A 13,647-nucleotide genomic window follows, 5' to 3' on the forward strand; every position below is an offset into this window, starting at 1 on the left:
AAATATATTTTATGATGAAGTCATGTCTGAATCCACAGTCATATTAGATGTATTAAGAAGGTGATAAATGAAAGAAGTCCAAGTGTAACTGTAAATGGGAAACTTTTAGAGATGGATTCCTATTGGCTTCCCACAGGAACTAGTGACCATTTATTTGCTATTCAACAGCCTTATCAGCGACATGGATTAAAGTTAAGTAATTACAGTTAGATAACAAGAATGGGGACAGCAAAAAAAACAACAAACAAACAAAAGTACAAGTCTGAGACAGAGCAAGAGGAGGATCACAAAAATGGGAGTGAGCAACCAGTATAGGTGTTAATATGGCCAAGTGTAAGACCACTGTATTAGAAAAAATAATAGAGGCCATACTTACAGGATGAGAGGGAGAGAGAGGACTCTATCCTCTGAAGCAGAGACTAAATATGAGACCAGGCGTCCTGGTGGGTGATCAGCTGAACATGGATTCCCAATGAAACGCTGTGGCCAAAAGGGCTAATGTAAGCCTCAGCTGTAGAAACAAATGAAAAAGAAAAGATGAGTATGTAGGTTATAGTAACTCTGTATTTGACTCTTGTTCTTCTTCTACTTGAATAACGTAGCAGGTTCTGCCACTTCATTTTTTCAAATAAAGTGTTGAAAAAAATGAAGCATGTCCAGAAGAAAATGACTAAAGCACTGAAAACAATGAAGAGCAGAAGGTTTCATTATAATCAAAAAAGGTTAAAGGAAAATGTGTTATTTTGTTCACAGCATAGGCGTATTCATCTGGGAAATAAATTTGATAACTGTAGAGTCTATAGCAAAAGTGGAAAACTCAGTGGAACTGGAAACTAATCCAATCCAGACTGCAGGGGCTTTTTTTTTTTTTTTTACTTTTCTTTTAATACTAATGATCACTAATGATAGGGGTCGTTAACCACTAATTAACCCTTCATATCAGATGTGATGTACTGTCTACCTCTGCCAGGTTGTGAAGATGCTCATGTTTGGTTTAAGGATGAACATCCACTCAGCTATGGTTAGCGGGACCTCTAGTAGGTATTTATAGCCCACAAAATATTGGAGGTCAGGGGAACAATCACAGCATCAGTGTCCTGTGTTTTCAGTAAAAAAAGTGCTCTCTCCTCTTAGGAATCCTGACAGCCTTCCTGCTCATGGCACACTGAATGACTGTAGGGAAAACTCAGTCTCCTGGGGCTGAGGTTCTGTCTTAGTATGGATGGCACTCATCCCTTTATAGGATCTGCAGACAGTTCTCTCTGGATTGCCACCACTTGACTCGACACAATACTTCACTGCACAAAGTTGCTGACAACTGAGATGACAAGGAAGCGACTTTCTGGAAATGGAAGAAGGTTTTACAGCTCTCTAACATCTCTCTGTAGATGAAACCTGCTAGCCCTTCTTTCAGCAAGTCACTTGATCCACTGTCTGTTGCTTACAGATAGATCCTACTCCACAGCCAAAGAAGGTGACCTCAGGAAGGACTCTTCTCTATCCTGTAGATAGTTCCTCTCCCAGCCTCATCCTTTCAGGATGAACTTAAGAACCAGCTACCTTCTTCAGGAAACCAGCTAGTGTCTCTGAGCAGGCACCCCCTTCAGGACATGCATACCTCCTTTCCTATCACTTGCTGAGGGACCTGCCTGCCACCAAGGAAACTTCTGCTGCTGTGTTCTCAGGCTGGATAATGGCAGATGGGCTCCTAAGGACCTTGTGCTCTGTGGAGGGCAGTGGCTATTCAATTTGCTTCTAGTACAGCTTGTCAATATCTAGATTTGGTTTTTAAGGACATAGAACAAGGTCTTTGTTCATGCTGTCTGTCTTTACCCAGGCCTTTGGCCAAAAATATTAATACCATCAATGTGTGGGGGGATAAAGGCTGGGGAATGTTTGATTTGTGCCAGCTTATTTTAAGCTTCTGGGATGAACCCATCTATGATCGAATGCTGCAAAGTACATTCTGCAAATAATTTCAGTTACTTGAACTCAAACTTAGTTCACATATGCTGCTGTGAAGATTTTAAAGGCATTACATTATATAAAAATTTCATTACAGTTAATTATTCATGACTCTACAGCAAAAACAGCACAGTAAAGTTGTACTACTAGGTTACAAATACAGAGGGAGCATCCCATCTTATGTAAACTGGCCAAAGTACAGAACTTCTATGGAGTGAACTAAACTAAAAAAGCTTGTGAAAATGTTAGAGAAAAAAGTTCCATCCAAATGTGATATTTATGTACCTATATGCACATGCATTCACACACATGCCACCACCAAACCAACTCTGCTAAACCTGGTAATCCTATCAACAGACCTCAAGGCTCAAAAACGAATGTGTGATTGGCAATTCTTTGTTCACTGAAGAGCAAAAATTTTGGAAAAGTTCATCTTGATCAAGATTGCAGAGCTTCTAACAGAAGATGAATCAAAGCTGGATAAAGTACAGTCTGAATAGTGCATTTTTATACCTTAATGTTTGCCGTCCTCCCACATGCATTTTTCTCCCCCTTTCCTCTGGCACATCCCCATCTACATCCCACAGTACCAGGATGTCCTGTTAAGCAGTTGTGCAAGCGTGTTTTTTAGGCCTTCTGAAAGCTTGCTTATGTGAAAAATGTATTATTTTTCCACTTAGACTACAAACATCACATAGCTAGAATCCACAAATTTACTTCAAAAGACAGTAGATGTGGCTAATTCCTAAACATAAATGCATAGAGACTAGTAGCAAGTATCTTTAACATATGGACTGAACAAAAACCTTTTTGAAATATTAAAGTATAAGCCAAATGCTGGGCTTGTCCTTTTACTCCAGACACACAGAGAGAGAATTAAATGGAAGAAGTGAGACTAACGATTTGCCTCTGTAACTCACCCAGGCCAGACACAGCGATGCTATGGAAGTTAATGCAATGAACCCCAGAAGTGTCACTTTCACGAATCTCAAGAGGCATCATTGACCTGAAGCTGGCTGCAGTTTCTGCCCCAATTCCAGTTTAATGTATTCCAGTTTGACCCTCAAGCGACAGTGCTGCCAGAGAACACGCTAAGAAACAAATGCAGGCAATTGCTTTGACATAATTGTTTTGGACACAGCCAGATCGAAAGTGCTGATGTAAACAGAGACTAGAAAAGGGTTTTACCAGGTCTCCTCTCCTTACCTAAAACCCAGCCAAGCACGTGCTCACCTCTCAGCAGCAAAACTGACACATCTCACTAAGAAATGGATAAACAATTCCAAAGTGTCATATGTATATATATATATACACACAGCATTTGATTTATAGCTTTAACTTATATGATTTCTATATATAATTTGTTCTTTGTGCATGACACACATCTGTTCCATGGATTAAGTTAATTTTAAATTCCAGGAACAGAATAAGTCAGTCCTTTATGATCATAGGACATTGAAAAGAGTCACAACACAGCTCCCTCCCCTTAAAGCAAATTGTTTTTCTTCCTTTTCTCTCATTTTTCCAAACTTTGAGGGGCTGCATGGACCTGCTTTCAACACTATGGTCAGGATGACACATTTCTGCCCTACCACTCATTAAAACACCCGAGCTTACACAACTTTGAAGCTGCATAGTTTGGTGCTGGAGAACAATGCTTATTTCTTTGCACAGGGACTGCAAGAACAGAAGCTGGGAATATTGATGAATTATGGTATGAATTACGGTCTATCTATGGTAGACCAAGGAAGTTTGAGAATAAAAGACTCAACTAACTGGTCACAGATGCTCCTGAAAAAAATTATGTGTGACTGACAAAGAGAAAAGAACACACAGCAATGGTGTAGGTTTTTGGAACTCATAAGTGAAAACACCAAGGTGGAACATGGTTCTTCCCTCAGATTTATGCAATGAATACAGCACAAAGGAGCAAATCCCATGCTGATCTTCCCCTCTCTCTTTTACCTCAATTCCTAAGATAGGTTTCCACCTTTGCTACTCTGTTTTCCTTTTCTCCCATTCCTCCACCTCCCCATCAGTCAGTTCAGGCAGATTACCTGTAATTATATCACATAAAACCAGATGAGATTCTCAAGGCTTCCCCTTTCTATGTACCCAGAGTACTTCCAGCAGAGAAAGTCTTCTGAAAAAATTGATTCTCACTTCCCTTTTCTGCAGTTATTTGTGTGGGTCACTCTATCACAATAGAAGTCTGCATCCAACCATGATAGAGACAGATAAAAATTATAGTTTTGAACATCCCTAAGAAACAAGGTCTTAGAAAGATGAACGAGCACGTATTACAGCCACTAAATTATTTGATTGATCCTGGGCATAAAAACCAGCCTCGTGCAAATAAAAAAAGGCTCCTGTCCTTCATCTCTCACCCTTTGTAGGATCTGCCACCACAATATGGCCATGAAGTATGATCCACAGCTTGCCTGATCATCGGAGGCTAAAGGGCCTTTTCAGGTACGCTGGGACTTACGTAAGTGTTTTGCTGTCCAGGGAATTAGGATTTTAAGCTCATCATCATCAGGAGACTTTAGTCACTGTAATGTTATGGTGTCCTGCCCCTTGTGCAGGAAAGAAAATTTTGGATCAGCTACAGCAGAGTCAGATGACAAAAGCTGATCAAAAGTCAGACTGAATGTCCTTAGGAATTCCTGGAATTTCTCACGCTGTTGTGCTAATTTTTAAAGCATTTGTATAGGATGCAAAAGTATGGTTGAAACATTTTCCTAAAACCAGGAATGAGAAAAGCACTTTAATCAAAATAAAAGTTTTCTCGTATTAAATTGGATTCCCACCTCTGTGGCTGCTCTTGCAGTGCAATGACAGGGCAGTTAGCACAGCTTGGATTTAATAGCACCGTCAGACAACTTGAGGAATAGTGTTACAAACCAGCATTATTCTAGGCAGAGATAAATAAAGTATCCGCGCTGCAGAATTAAAGCACAAGGAATAGAGAGGATAAAATACGCATGCAATTTTGTCTAGATACACAGATGATAAAAAAAAGAAAAAAAAGAATCAAATGAACCCGTATCATTATGCTGCACGACGAGTCGAGGTTTGTAATTCCTCCCATAGTGCAAAGCTGCAGTTGCTGACAGTCACAGCAGTTATCAGGCAGTGCATGCTCACCGTCTTTTTGGAGCACTGCAGAGCTGCTCAGCTGCACGCTTTGAATGCTTCCTTAAACATGCTGGTCTAATTGACTTCCACTTTTTAGTGACAGTGGATTATCAGTTATTTGGATGCTGCAGGCTCTTGCAGTATTTTTACAGCAGGAAATGTTTATTCCATATGTAAGAATACTGCACTTACAAGAAATAATGCAGGAAAGGAAAGAGATCTAATTTCTATTCTGCTTCCTTCCTTCTGCAGCATGCCGCATTGAGGTGTTTGTTCCAAAACACTGATACTAGTTCAAGGCCAAGATTTTATTTACCCTGATCCTACAAAACAAGCCCGCAGGTAAATCATGTTCAAGCATCTCAAGCTGTTGTACTGCACTCACATTAGTGTGATTTAGGTAAGTGGGCTTACGGTTTTTCTTTTCAAGGTTACTGAGCCTTTCATATCCATTTTTGCATCAGCTCTATAGTTTTTAAGCTCCCATAAATTAAAAACACTTCCAGAAGATGGTGTCAGCTTTGAAGGGTCTTTCTCATGGTTCTGAGCCCTAGTATTCCATGCTGTAGGACAATGGCAGTTATGCTGCATTTAGGGACATTCGCACAATGCCTTCATGAAACTTTGCACCCAATCCGTGGGTTTTCCCCATGTACCACTGCTGAAAAAAATAAACAAGACTAATTGTTACATTTTAATTCATTGCTTTTGCAAAACCAGTTTTTAATTTAGGAAGACTGAGATAGCCTTTTAAGAAGATATTTTCAGGCTTTCTCCTATAGATATCTCATTTACTACTACAGCCAACAACACACATAATATTATAAATGACCGTAAGCAACTGCCTCCTGTCTGCAAGCTAAATTGGCAAGAGACTCCGCAATGCTTCTCGGCCAAATCTGCATCAGGCAGACTGGTGAATTTTGGGAGTTTTGAGCATCAGCAGATTCCCAAACTGGCTGACCAGTGCTGACTGCTTCTTACTGAAGTACTTAAAAAGGGATAAACAGACAATTCAGGAAAAGATGGTGTTCTGAAGTGGGTTGTACAGCTGCAGAAATAACATCCAGACTTCATTTGTAGTATATTTTCTATGCTGTTCGGAACCATTAAAACCCTTCCCATTCCATCCTGTAGTTTTGGAGAGCTGACAGCACTACCTCGTACTTGTGTGTTAGAGAGGTCAGGGAGTTCGATACGTAAATAAAATCAATGGACACTTCAGAAAGCTATGTTTCTTTCACTTATGACGGGAGTGGTGTACTCTTCTGGTAAGGCAATACTGTCCTTGAAATCCAGAAGTTTTCTCAAAGGATAGGCTGGGGCTTCTGCTTTTTGTTTGCATCTGAGCACTGTGAATGTCTTCAGTGCAGGTTTTCTTGTGAAGAAAAGATGCTACATGTTTTCTTTTGTACGTACTTTTCAGAGCAGTTTCTCAATGCCAGGAGCACAAATGTAACTGAAAAAGAACAGTCCCAACTTTGTCAGCTTCCCAGCACTATATTTTATATGCTTTTGTTTCCCTGCAAGCTCAGCACAGCTTTAGTGGCATCACCCTGGTTCCCCCTGCCCCCCACAAGTGATACATATTAGTACATCTGTTTTCTCTGTAAAGTCTTTTTGCATTCTTTGCAGGGCACAGGAAGGATGTGGGCTCCTTTTCACATTCAAATGAGGCAAATTAGCCTTTGCCTGGTTCCTACAGTATAATGCTTATTTTACATTTAAGCGTGAGAAAAGGGAGGAAAATAAAACCCAATATGTTAGGTGGGTTACATGTTGCACTTTGGTAGGAGCCTCACATAGCCTCCTTTTGCGAACTACTCGCTACAGGAGATCACTGCTTAATGGGGTTCGAAAGTTTAATTGCGTAAAATGACTGAGTAGCTCGCACAAAGAAATAGCAGCTGCAGACACATTAAGTGTGAGAAAAGGCTAAAAATGCCAAGGTGAATCAGCAGGGCTCAAGCAATCCAGGAGAGATTCCTGAAGCACACTAAAAGTAACTTCCTGACAGATGACGGAGGAGCCAACAAGGGGAAATGTTGTGCTGGACCTTATGCCCACAAAGACCAGACGATGTAAAGGTCAGGAGCAGCACTGGCTGCAGTGATCACGAGATGGATCACAACTCTGGACTTCAGGAGAATTGACTTTGGTCTTTTTAGGAATGTGCTTAAGAGAATCACATGGGATATAGCTCTTGAGAAAACAGAGGTCCAGCAGAGTGAATTGGTTTTCAAGGACCACCTCCTGCAAGCTCCACAGTGGTCCATCTCAGTATGCAGAAAATCAGGCAGTGGTAGCAGGACACCAGGACACAAGATGGTCCTGACAAGAAGCAAACATAAAAATGGGAGCATGAAAGATGGAAACAGGGTCAGATGGGGTTAGGAAAGCCAAAGAAGCTGAATCTGCTAAGAGATGTGAAAAGCAGCAAGATTTCCTACATGTGTATCAGCAGCAAAAGGAAGACTAAGGCCCTCTGAACAGGTCATCAGTAGTGTGCCCCAGAAATTGATACTGGCTCCAATACTGTTTAATCTCTTCATTAATTCCTAGGTAATGGCAGAGACTACATCCTCGTAAAGTTTGGGAGCAGCATTTGATATGTGAGATGACTCTGTGTCATTCATGGGTGCCTTGACAGGCTGGAGAAATGTGCCAGTCCACTCATGAAGTAGAGTGTGCAAAGTGATGTGCAAAGTCTTGCCCCCATGCTGAGGGCTGAGCAGCTAGAAAGAAGGAGAGAATCTGGGTGTTCCAGAGGGCACTATGTTGAATGTAAGCCAACAATCATCCTTATGGCAAAGATGGCCAACAACATCCAGCAGGTCAAGGAAAGCGATCCTTCCGCTTTATTCAGCACTGCTGAGACAGTTATGGAGTGCTGGATCGAATATGGGGCTTCCCAGTACAGAATACACACAGACTTACTGGAGTGAGTCCAACAGTGGGTGACAGAGATAGTTACAAGATTTAAGCATCTATCATATGAAGAAAGGCTGAGAGCTGGGACCATGTGAGCCTGGACAAGAGAAAGCTCAGGGGGATCTGATCAGTAAGTATAAATGCCCAATGAGAGGCAGCAACAAAGACAAGGCAAGCCATCTCAGTGGTGTCCAGCGAGAGAGAATCAACAGGCAAAAAGTAAAATATAGGAAACATTATTTAAATGTAAGAAAAAAAAACCCTTGCTCAATTAGTAACTCTTTCCTTCTAAAAACTAGAGACAAATGCAACAACTCAGTAATGTAACAAAAGTAACGTACACATTTTGCAGGGAAACCGTATGGTTCAAATTCTTGCTTTTCTATGTTCTAATGCGAGTGGTAAAGCCACGAAGATGTGAAGAAAAACTGAAGAGCCTCTTGGTGAGCAGTGGTTTACCACAGGCAGTTAGCACTACGTGGAAATTCAATGCAAACTCTTTATGCTGCACCAACGTCTTGCACACTTAATGCATGCTGTGCAGGAAAGGTAATAATGCACCGCATGTGTGGAAAATTGTTATGAAGTGGTCAAGATGTTATAAACATACACTTGGCTTTACTGATGGCAATCTCCCAGTACAAACAAACCCTTCATTCTGTTGATGTGCATATTTGACAGTTTGTAGAGAGAGCCTGAAGGAGTTCTGACACACCTGCTAATGCTTGGAAGTGCCTTCTCCAGCTCAAGTGCTGTTCTCATCTGTAATCTGGAGTGAATCAGTCTTGCTGCAACTGATGGGCCATGCCCTTGGCCCGGGGATGCATGGAATCCATGTCCCAAATCCATGCTCTGCTCACAAGCTACCCCTTGAAATAAGTAGTTACTTGTAGGTTTTTTCTTGGTTTCCCTTGTTCTGTCCCAAATCACCACACAATGGCCTCTTTTCTCAGCCTGCATGTGAACAGCCATGCCATGGCCTCCCACTTGGCACCCTGGAGCCTCACGGCCTGCTCGGCTGGTACTGGGAAGCCTCTGAGGAGCAGCAAGAGCCTCTTCTCCCTCAGAGCTCACACTGGTTTTCAGACACCTGCCTGTTCAAAACACAGACGCCTACTGTTCTCACCCACCTCGCTCCCATCCGAAGCCAAAGGCATTCAAATTGATTAGTCCTGCAGCACACAACAGAACAGCTAACCTATTATGTGTCGTAGCCTGAATTCCCCTCTTCTAGCTCTCTTCTTACAGCAGCAGTGTAAAGCTCTGGCTCAGAGACCCAGAGCAGAGAGAATTCCAGTCGGATTTAGACTCAGACTCACCCGAAAGCCTGAGCTTCCCTCAGTAGCAGGCTCTGGCTGTCCTGAAGCTGTAGGAGTAATGAGGCTCCTCAGTCTGACACCCTTTATGCTGATTTACCCAAAGCGTTGTTCCAAAGGGATACACGGAGGGACTCACACAATTCAGGAATTTCTTGAAAACAATGTGGGTATTTTAGGCATCTTTGGAACAGTCCATTTCTGCCTACTGAGGCGCCCATTGCATCTTTAATTCATAATTTCCATTGTGGCCTGCTAAAATAATTAGATTTATTATTCCTGTCATATGTCCTTTCTGCAGATGCTGGGAGGGTGTGGGAGAGGGAAGAGAAAATCAGTTATCAATCACCACTTGCCAAGAGTAGATTAAGATGTATACATTCCTGTGTAAAAGACTCAAGGGAGTTTCATTTATTCCTTTTCCTCTCCTCGGTTATATTTTGCTTCTGTTCTACAACCCTTGTTCTCCCGCTGTACTCATTCACAACCCGCCTGCGGTGGACAAGCTGGAGAGTGGTAAGCAATTCTGGACCTCTTCCCTTTCATCATGAGATTTCATTTGGACTCCCTTTCCCAGGCCTCAGAGCACAACCAGTTTCTGACAGCAGAGAGTAGAACAAGAAGAGAGTTCATCTTTAGTGATGTGATAAAAATCACTCTCTCACACAGACAACTGGAAAAGGATTTCAAAAGAGCTGTTGTGCCAAGAACCTGATAGCAAAACCTGAAATTAAAGACAACCCACACCTTCCTGTTCAGAAAGTTCTTTCTTTTTTTTTTTCCTGGCGCTCCTTCTTCTTGACTAATTCTACCTGGGACTAAAATGTAAGTCACCATGGAGCACACCCTGCCACCAAAACATCCAGTGCTCCGGAAGGGTCCACCAACAATTTCCATAATAAAAGCATAGCTCTGCTTTACACAGGAGGTAACCTCATTTCTCTCACTTAAGGAAAATAATAATAAAAAAAATTTACAGGTAGTAAAAGCACAATAAGCTAACAGGTTGGAGAGAAAGGGTAGGAGAACACAGGGATTTCAGGGACTTGGTGCAATGGAAGGCCTCAGGAGCATGCAGGTGAGGGAGCAGCTGGGGAGGAGGGCAGGACGGCAGCTTGAGCCCCAGCTGGGCCTGTGCCATCTGGCAGCTGCACGCAGCTGGCTGCCTGCCTGTGGGCTGTGCAGAGAGGAGGGATGAGCCTTCAGGGGAGGAGCCATCCGATAAATCATTAATGAATGAAAGTATGAAGTAATCTGTCTGCCTAGGAGGCAGAATCGTCTAATAATGAGAACGATGAGCTGGGAAACCAAAGACGAGGTGCTGTTTCTACCCAGGGCTTAAGAAGATTGACCTGCCTCCTTATATGTTGAAGGGCTACCTACTTAAAATCAACACAGTAAAACCAAGATAAAATATGTTAAAATATGATAATAACATTACAGATCCATTTGCAAAATCTGCAGCCCCTGCTCCTCTTTTGTCCCAGGCAGTGCACAAAGACAATACCTGTTTCCAGAGACAGCTCACACTAAAACAGGGGTTTCTCAAAGCAGTAACAAACCTAGCATGACCTTTTGCCAGTGCTGGTGGCATTTAATCTGAAATCGATTAACTATATACACAGTGCTAATTACCCAGAGGTATTTTTGATCAATCTGACTGCTGGTTGGAAATGTATGTGTATGCCTTTGTGCAGACAGCGACACTCTGTTATCCCTGTGCTGTGTGAAATGAAGCTCAAGAAACAATTTTGGAAGGTACATTCATATTTGCAGCAATAGCTGCAGGGGGACAGGGCACATTCAGCTGGAAAGTGATGAGGTTGTCAGGGAAGGGTCAGGAGGCTGGCATGGGTTGTTTTGCACAGAGACCTAGCAAGATGTGTCATGCAGCATAAAATCAATATAGGCCCTGCATGAAAAAGCAGTCATCAATTTTGTACAAATCTCAGGCTTATCTGGAAAGATCCTCACAAGGTGATTCTTGATTTGTGTGAAATCTTAAGCTCTTCTCTCTTTCCTCTATCTTTAAAAAAAGTCCTAAACATTCAGGGATTAGAAAGGTTTTAACACAAACACCCAAGGCACAAATCAACACAAATCCATCTAATGCTGGAGCAGTTACGAGGTAAGTGATACAAGTGTTTTATCATTCAGCGTACTGATTAGCTAAGATTTTCTAGAGCAATGTGTAGATTGCAGTGGAAACCATAATTAGAAGACATATGGTCATGAGCAAACCTACATATATGGAAACCCAACCAAGCCTCTGAGCAGATCTGCAGGGTTTTACTGCATGCCTATTTGCCGCACTGTAGCCAATTTTAATTATCCTGCCAAACCCTATTGAGCCACAACAAGGTTATTACCTCTTACCAAAGGATCTGCTCAGGCAATTTTACAAGGAAATTGCTTGTGCCTAATCTAATCACTAAGAAGTATTTAAAATTATGTTAGGCCTAAAAAGACCAACAAAGAAGCAGGAAGCTCTGAAAGGTTCAAGAAGCTTCATAAGGCTGTTACTGTAAATCACGGCAGCAATTTGGAGATGAGCTCTCTGGAGAGACTCCAAGTCATAATCAGATGCTGTATTTCACCGAGAACAAACAGAATGCAGGTGAGATGACTTAAAGAGCACAAAAGTATGATTTCTCACATATATAAGCTTTCTACTGGTGACTGAATACATTTACATAATAAGTGGGGTTTTTAAATTATCCCCTGATGATGTCACACAGATTTAAATAATCTGCAGCACCAGTCTCTGCTACTTGCAAGCCATAGCTGACACTTTAAAAAGCCTTTGAAAATGATTTAACTGCGCTCCATTCAAGAATTCTGTTTCTCAAAAAATTTTTTTTACGCATAGGATGAGCAACATCTATAAAGTGTAACAAGTGAATTGTGATGACTTGGATTTTTCCATATCCTCGTAGAGGAACAGCATACAACATCAGAAAGAATTACTTCTGTAAATTACAGAAAGTTTAATTGGAGATTGCTGGACCTTTTAAAGCTACAGTCAAGCTTATTAGCACAACAAATACACTGCATTGCCTACCGAGTAACTATAGAAGTACACTGATGGAACCTTTGCTAGCTTATGTTTTGCCAAACTGACTGAGAACAGCTTCCTATCAGCACTGTTACCAGCAGCTGCTTTGACGTGTTGTGTGGACTGCCATGATTTCAATTTCCTTTTCTCCTCCTTTTGCTTATGTGTTCTGGGTGAGAGAGGAAGAAAGAAGGAAAAAGCTCCCTTCACACTTCACCACTCTACTGACATAGATTAGTCTACGATAGATGACCTGGATTCAAACTGGTTAAATACCAGAAAGGGAAAGTCATGAGCAGACAAAGCGAGCTCCAAGGGGATTTATCTCAGAATTTCAGATTTCTGGTGCTTCACCTAACACCGACTTGCAGAGCATATTACATTTTCTGCTCTCCCTGTCCAGTATCATTAGAGAACTGTCCATCAAAGAATAGATTTCTACCAGAGCTAGTTATCAACCTGAAGAAACAATACAACTAATCACCAGCGGTGCCTAGGGCACCTTCCTCTTCCCCCACCACTGAACTGAAAATAGTTTTGCGTTGTTTTTTATTTTATTTATTTTTAAATAAGGAGAGCTTGTGTCTAGGTGACATGTAGAAACATCTGCAACCCAGAAGAATCTAAAGCTACACCATAAAGCTTCTGGAATATATCGCAGACATAAAAGATACAAAGGAAAAAGGAGAGCAAGACACTGAATATATTCATGGGTGTAATCTAAAAGAAAATAAATATTCCAGGAAAAATAAATTGAGGATTGCTGGTTGCAGCAGAGTGAAGCAGTAGTGATAATTTGATGCAAAAATTCTCTACACAGCAGCACCCTTACAACTCTTGCTGTACCAAGTCAGTAGGCTTGCCCGGTATTGGTCTCTCATTGTGTCTGTGAGGAGCTTTCCTAGAGAACAAGAGGTGGTTAAAAGTCATGGCTTAGGAATTTATTTTTTTAAATCTAAAATACAACTAGAAACTACTGTGCCTTTTTTTTTATGTCCTCTGTGGTACATGGGACTTTCAGTGATGCCTCTAATATATGCCTTTAAGGGAAAACACACATTTCTTTAGATTGCTGGCACCTTAAAGGTGCTGTAAAAGTGGTCTGGTAACACAGGATTAACAATCTCCATTTCCCCTAAAATTTAAAACGGAATTCTTACATAAATTCACCCAAATCTCACTTGCATAAAAGCACACCTAAGCCCAGTTGCAAATGTGGAGACCTGAGCTGCACGGGAAAGG

At 41.5% G+C, this 13,647-nt stretch overlaps 1 protein-coding gene across 4 annotated transcripts in view; it reads right to left on the bottom strand.

The window, feature by feature from the left end:
* Positions 1 to 13,647, bottom strand: part of FYN (FYN proto-oncogene, Src family tyrosine kinase) — a 127,848-nt gene that overhangs the window by 51,924 nt on the left and 62,277 nt on the right. For all 4 annotated transcript variants that reach the window (XM_042818987.1, XM_042818963.1, XM_042818977.1 and 1 more), the window contains exon 3: positions 377 to 511. The gene's annotated coding sequence lies outside the window, so the exon portion shown is untranslated. The remainder of the gene's footprint in view (positions 1 to 376; positions 512 to 13,647) is intronic.

The sequence above is a fragment of the Centrocercus urophasianus genome, unplaced genomic scaffold (genome assembly GCF_019232065.1).
Source record: "Centrocercus urophasianus isolate 14NV4802_14NV808 unplaced genomic scaffold, USGS_Curo_1.0 seq_10, whole genome shotgun sequence".
In the NCBI taxonomy this organism is placed as follows: Eukaryota; Metazoa; Chordata; class Aves; order Galliformes; family Phasianidae; genus Centrocercus; species Centrocercus urophasianus.